Source organism: Nerophis ophidion, linkage group LG25, assembly GCF_033978795.1.
Source record: "Nerophis ophidion isolate RoL-2023_Sa linkage group LG25, RoL_Noph_v1.0, whole genome shotgun sequence".
Taxonomy (NCBI): Eukaryota; Metazoa; Chordata; class Actinopteri; order Syngnathiformes; family Syngnathidae; genus Nerophis; species Nerophis ophidion.
The window spans coordinates 7,485,947-7,493,446 of record NC_084635.1 but is presented as its reverse complement, the minus strand read 5'-3'; the positions used below and the strand labels follow the sequence as shown (position 1 = coordinate 7,493,446).

The 7,500-nt window shown below is 40.3% G+C and overlaps 1 protein-coding gene across 2 annotated transcripts in view; it reads right to left on the bottom strand.

The window, feature by feature from the left end:
* LOC133543062 (excitatory amino acid transporter 2-like) overlaps positions 1 to 7,500 on the bottom strand; it is a 122,607-nt gene that overhangs the window by 109,044 nt on the left and 6,063 nt on the right. The gene's annotated exons all lie outside the window — the stretch shown is intronic.

The window sequence follows — 7,500 nt, the reverse complement described above, 5'->3', positions numbered from 1 at the left end:
TGGATAGATAGATAGATCTTTATTGATTCCTTCAGGAGAGTTCTTTCAGAAAAATTAAAATATAAACGATCAAAATGACACCATAGCCAAAATCAAGGTAACATAACTACAAATTTAACCAATGAGAACATGCTAGATTTATGCATTAAATAAAATAGAACAAACAACAAATGTAGAAACACAATTTTTTACGTTGGAGTTCAGGGTGCGCATCGTGCTGTCAACCAATCGCGAGTGCTGCACAAAAGTCTTAACTATAAAGACGATGGTCATGTTGACGTAAGTCATTGCATCTTACAATTTTGTCATTTTATCCTTTGAGTGGACAATCTACAGTTAAAGAAGATATTGTGCATCACAACCGCCATCTGCTGCCAGACGCACCTGAGCTGATTGGACTAGCGGCCGCCAATCCAGAGGGCGGATTAAATCTGTTCGCGGGCCGTACGTATGTGACCCCATGCACTAATGCAATCACATCCGCGAAAGAGATTTACAGCACAACACGTCACACTGTCGTTACTCTGCAACCTTAGTCCAAACTGCCTGGTCACCCCTGCTCCCTTTACATCTGCAGATGGAACCGGTCTTCAAGACAAACTCAACGCGTCGAGTATATTTTAAAGAGGCGGACCACAATCAAGATGCAAGTAACAATCAAACAGCCGGTGTGTAATTATTACAATATTTACAGTATACACACTTTATAGGGCGCAACAAAAGACTTGATTCAACTTAAGGGCAAAGACTGCTTAACACGTGAGCAAACACAAAAAATATGGATAATTGGTATTCATTCCCAGATAACAAGAATTGGCAACGTATCGATTCAAATGTTAAAAAAGGTACCCATTCCTAGTTATCGTAGTCATATTCAACTAACCATGGGCAAATTCAAAAAATGATTTTTTAAATTTTTGATCAAGGATCCCCATTAGCTGGTTGCCACAACAACGCACTAGTCTTCCTGAGGTCCACAAACTCAACACAATTATAAGTAAAAGCATATAATCATAACTACACAATATAGAAACAAATAAAAGCATCAATAAGAAAACAAGCTAACAATTTATAGTCACAGAATGATAATTCAATCAATCAATCAATATTTAATTTTATAGCCCGAAATCACAAGTGTCTCAAAGGGCTGCACAAGCCACAACGACATCCTCGGTTCAGAGCCCACATAAGGGCAAGGAAAAACTCACAACCCAGTGGGATGTCAATGAGAATGACTATGAGAAACCTTGGAGAGGACCGCAGATGTGGGTGACCACCCCCCCTCGAACATAATAGTGAGAGTCCAGTCCATAGTGGGGCCAGCAGGAGATCATCCCGAGCGGTTATTATTAGGATTGTTAGCGGATAATTGCCATATAAATATAACTACATAACACAAAACCTAACAAAACAAAACGATTATGTCATGATCCGCCTCCCGGATCATGACAGTTTTTGTTCTTGAGTCCTTTTGTGTGTTTTCTGATTGTTTTGGTCTTTTCCGATCCCTTGTTTGTTCGGTTGCCATGGTTTCTCATTTGTTCCACCTGCACTGGTTTTTTGACGCAGGCACACCTGTTTATAATTACTGTCTCCTTGTATTCAAGCCTGCTTTCTCCCGTTGTTCAGTCTTGGTTTGCTCTATGCAACATTCACGTTGGCATTTATTAGTCTTTGTCGACTTTTGGACTCTGGACTCACTGCTACGTTTAGCGTCAGCTTCCCGTGCGGAGACACGCACTTTCTTTTGCCGTTTCGCACCAGTGTCCTTTTGTTTTTGTATATTAAACCAAGCTCCGACCTGCAATTCCTGCCTGTCTTGGTCCATTTGCATCTCGAGGTGACACCACACACTTACGATGCGCTCCCGACGTGACAGATTAAATGATTAAGACTTTTCAAGTCAAAAAGTATCAGTACCAGTGATACTCGCTCTGTATTTACTCAATCAATCAATCAATCAATCAATGTTTACTTATATAGCCCTAAATCACTTGTGTCTCAAAGGGCTGCACAAACCACTACGACATCCTCGGTAGGCCCACATAAGGGCAAGGAAAACTCACCCAGTGGGACGTCGGTGACAATGATGACTATGAGAACCTTGGAGAGGAGGAAAGCAATGGATGTCGAGCGGGTCTAACATGATACTGTGAAAGTTCAATCCACAATGGATCCAACACAGTCGCGAGAGTCCAGTCCAAAGCGGATCCAACACAGCAGCGAGAGTCCCGTTCACAGCGGAGCCAGCAGGAAACCATCCCAAGCGGAGGCGGATCAGCAGCGCAGAGATGTCCCCAGCCGATACACAGGCGAGCAGTACATGGCCACCGGATCGGACCGGACCCCCTCCACAAGGGAGAGTGGGACATAGAAGAAAAAGAAAAGAAACGGCAGATCAACTGGTCTAAAAAGGAGGTCTATTTAAAGGCTAGAGTATACAAATGAGTTTTAAGGTGAGACTTAAATGCTTCTACTGAGGTAGCATCTCGAACTGTTACCAGGAGGGCATTCCAGAGTACTGGAGCCCGAACGGAAAACGCTCTATAGCCCGCAGACTTTTTTTGGGCTTTAGGAATCACTAATAAGCCGGAGTCCTTTGAACGTAGATTTCTTGCCGGGACATATGGTGCAATACAATCGGCAAGATAGGATGGAGCTAGACCGTGTAGTATTTTATACGTAAGTAGTAAAACCTTAAAGTCACATCTTAAGTGCACAGGAAGCCAGTGCAGGTGAGCCAGTACAGGTGTAATGTGATCAAACTTTCTTGTTCTTGTCAAAAGTCTAGCCGCCGCATTTTGTACCAACTGTAATCTTTTAATGCTAGACATGGGGAGACCCGAAAATAATACGTTACAGTAGTCGAGGCGAGACGTAACAAACGCATGGATAATGATCTCAGCGTCTTTAGTGGACAGAATGATTGATTGATTGATATAAATAAAACTACATAACACAAAACAAAATGGAGTCATGATCCGCCTCCCGGATCATGACAGTTTTTGTTCTTGAGTCCTTTTGTGTGTTTTCTGATTGTTTTTGGTCTTTTCCGATCCCTAGCTTGTGCACCTCCTTGTTTGTTCGGTTGCCATGGTTTCTCATCAAAACAATACCAAAATTACCAGTATCACCCATTACTTGAATAAAATGAATACATGCCTGTATTTTTCATGTACATCATGGGTGTCAAACTCTGGCCCGCGGGCCAAATTTGGCCCACCGTGTAATTTAATTTGGCCCTTGAGGCAATATCAAATTAACATTAGAGCTGGCCCGCCGGTATTATAACACCGCTAATACTCATACTTACCAACCCTCTCGATTTTCCCGGGAGACTCCCGAATTTCAGTGCGATTGCCGAAAATCACCCGGGGCAACCATTCTCCCGAATTTCTCTCAATTTCCACCCAAACAACACCATTGGGGACGTTCAACGTCCTCTACAACCTGTCGTCCCGTCCGCTTTTTCTCCATACAAACATAGTGTCGGCCCAGTCACATACTATATGCAGACTTTACACACAAACAAGTGAATGCAAGGCATACTCGGTCAACCGCCATACAGGTCACACTGAGGGTGGCCGTATAAACAACTTTAACACTGTTACAAATATGCGCCACACTGTGAACCCACACCAAACAAAAATGACAACCACATTTAAGGAGAACATCCGCACCGTAACCCAACGTAAACACAACAGAACAAATACCCAGAACCCCTTGCAGCACGGCATGCTACAATATTTGAAAATCGATTTTGTATGTCACTATAAAGTTATACAAGCCTTGCTCGTTCAATATTCAACGCAAAACTTGTTTGGGTCCCTGGGAGAAGGTTAATTTTTTCAACTTTGGCCCGCGGCTTTGTTCAGTTCAAAATTTTGGTCCACTCTGTATTTGAGTTTGACACCCCTGATGTACATGTACTAAAATCAGGTTGAAAACTGAGGTACCACAGTATATATATATATATATATATATATATATATATGTATATATATATATATATATATATATATACATATATATGTCTGTGAGGCTAACTAACTGTGCAGTGAGACCGTATCGCTATATGAATGATATCATACATTTCTATAGATTAGTTAGCTGAGGTATATAATGTACAGTGTATTGTGTCAACAACTGTACGTGTGTAACGTATTTCTTGTGCTGAGCAATCATAAAACGGCTGCGAAGACGCACTGGGTGAGGCTGGCCATTATCCCGCCTCCTGGTGGTAGAGGGCGCTAGTGATCCCAGAGATCATTCTTGCGACAAATTGGCTAAAGTAGAAGTGACAACAAGCAGCAACAGTTAGCACTAATCGTTTATTTTTTCCGCTCGCCTGGCTTTTTAACATGGAGGATTACATATCTAAAATAACAGTTTTCTAAACTGGACTTTCAATAGAAGCAGGAGGTAATAATTAAAGGAAGATCTCCATCGAGACAGAGGGACTTTTAAAACTGAGGAAAGATAAGGAAGACTTCTATAAACAGGCTATCGATGCTTTTGTTCAAAAGGAGGGGCGCATGGACTTCATTTATAAGTAAAAGTAAGACCATAATAACGTTTTTATTTATTAAATTTGCTTTTTTGTGTGCTACAGTTTGTATGTGTAAAGTTAAAGTTAAGTTAAAGTATCAATCAATCAACCAATGTTTATTTATATAGCCCTTAATCACAGATGTCTCAAAGGACTGTAAAAACCACTACGACTACGACATCCTCGGAAGAACCCACATAAGGGCAAGGAAAACTCACACCCAGTGGGACGCCAGTGAAAATGAAGACTATGAGAAACCTTGGAGAGGACCTCAAGCAATGGATGTCGAGCGGGTCTAACATGATGCTGTGAAAGTTCAATCCATAGTGGCTCCAACACAGCCGCGAGAGTTCAGTTCAAAGCGGATCCAAGACAGCAGCGAGAGTCCCGTCCACAGGAAACCATCTCAAGCGGAGGCGGATCAGCAGCGTAGAGATGTCCCCAACCGATACACAGGCGAGCGGTCCATTCGGGGTCCCGACTCTGGACGAGCGGTCCATCCTGGGTCACGACTCTGGACAGCCAGTACTTCATCCACGGTCATCGGACCGGACCCCCTCCACAAGGGAGGGGGGGACAGAGGAGAAAAAGAAAAGAAGCGGCAGATCAACTGGTCTAAAAAGGAGGTCAATTTAAAGGCTAGAGTATACAAATGAGTTTTAAGGTGAGACTTAATTAAATGCTTCTACTTTGCATTTGATCCATCCCCTTGTTCACCCCTGGTAGGTGAGGGGAGGAGTGGGCAGCAGCAGCACCACACCCAGGAATCATTTTTGGTTATTTTACCCCCAATTCCAACCCTTAATGCTGAGTGCCAAGCAGGGAAGAATGCTGGTATGAGCTTTTAAACATAACCTGTTAACTGCTGCCAATCAAATGGCGAAAAAGATACTCTTTAGGGTTCATATGTTTGTAAATCTGACTGTGATGAAGTCAGTGCCTCACCAGCCATGAAACTCACCGCACGTCACATGTACCACAATAGTTTGCACTTATAGTTGTTATGACCACTCAGGTTATTGACTGCGGGATGGCTTACTTAGCAGACTTCAATGCAACCAGCATGTGTGCCAATGATTGTCAGTTTCTATACGTCAATAATCGATCTCAATGCTCATGCCTGATTGTTTAATATGTGGACTTGGTTGTAAAAAGAGGGAACACTCGACTGACATACTCAGGACGATTGACGTGAGGTAGTGTGTATTGTTTACATTGTGACAATGATGACTATGAGAAACCTTGGAGAGGAGGAAAGCAATGGATGTCGAGCGGGTCTAACATGATACTGTGAAAGTTCAATCCATAATGGATCCAACACAGTCGCGAGAGTCCAGTCCAAAGCGGATCCAACACAGCAGCGAGAGTCCCGTTCACAGCGGAGCCAGCAGGAAACCATCCCAAGCGGAGGCGGATCAGCAGTATATAGGGACCCAAACAAGTTTTGCATTGAATATTGAACAAGCAAGGCGTATATAACTTTAGTGACATACAAAATTGATTTAAAAAACACTTTAAGACCAACGTCTTGAAAAAATGTATCACTCTTGAATCAACATTGTAGTTAATTACTATGATTAATGTTAATTAAAAATTAAACATGAGATATAAATAATAATAGAAGTACAATTGTTTGTATATATAATTAGTGCAAAGGTCTAATATGTACACAAGGATATTTCACATGCCTGTACTGTGTATAAAATTGACTACGTTCATGTTGTTTATAATGTTATTTATAATAAGTTGTGCAAAGGACATTTTATAATTTTCGGAAGTTTATTTTGTTCTTGAAATTGTTAATAGGGTTAGGCGAAATAAGTGTTTAACTTCAGCCAAAACCCTTTCGGTCTGCAACATTTTTCATTTTCAATCTATGAATGTACAACTTTTTATTTTCAATCTATCAATGTACAACTGTTTGTTTGCTTTGTTGACCATTGACCGAAGAACAATAAACAACAAACAACAACATTTAGTTTCAAATAATAATAATATTTAAAAAATATCAATGGCATATCAAATAAAATGTAAATAAAAATGTATTGCCTCTTTTCTATTTGCAGCCTTCTGAGGTAAATATCAAAGTAAACTTTATTATTTCATTTTTATTATTTTTCTGTAATTTGTAAGTTTTTTTGTATTTGTGTATGTTTTATTTTTTCTTCACTTTATTTTTTCATTTTTATTGGGGGGGTGGGGAACAAAGCAAAAGTGTCTGTTTTTCAGTACCTGTATTATGATTTTTCAATCAAATGAATACATACATATTATTAAAACTTTTTTTTTTTTAAAAAGGCACCGCCTTTTAAAAAGGCCCACACTCACGCACTCTACTCTCATGAAACGTCTGTCCACTGCATTCGCCAGATATAATAACTTTTTTCGTTGTTTGTTTAAAGTAATGCATGAATTACTTTCCCAAGTAAATAATTTGGCTATTAAAGAATAATTCCATTGGTAATTGCTGCATATGATCAAATTTGTCATCTGCATTCGACCCATTCCTTTGTTCACCCCCTGGGAGGTGAGGGGAGCAGTGGGCAACAGCGGTGGCCATGCCCGGGAATCATTTTGGAGCTGGAAGCCCACTGTGACTGAAATGTAGTACGGGGGGTGGGGTTATTATTTTACTTTTATTATTTTTCTGTAATTTGTAAGTTTTTTTTGTATTTGTGTATGTTTTGTTTTATTTTTTATTCACTTTATTTTTTGGGGGTAGTGGGGAACAAAACAAAGTGTCTGTTTTTTCAGTAGCTGTATTATGATTTCTCCATCAAATGAATACATACATATTAAAACATTTTTTTTTTAAAAGGGACCGCCTTTTAAAAAGGCCCACACTCACGCACTCTACTCTCATGAAACGTCTGTCCACTGCATACGCCAGATAAAATAACTTTGTTTGTTTGAAGTAATGCATTAATTACTTTCCTAAGTAATTAATTTGG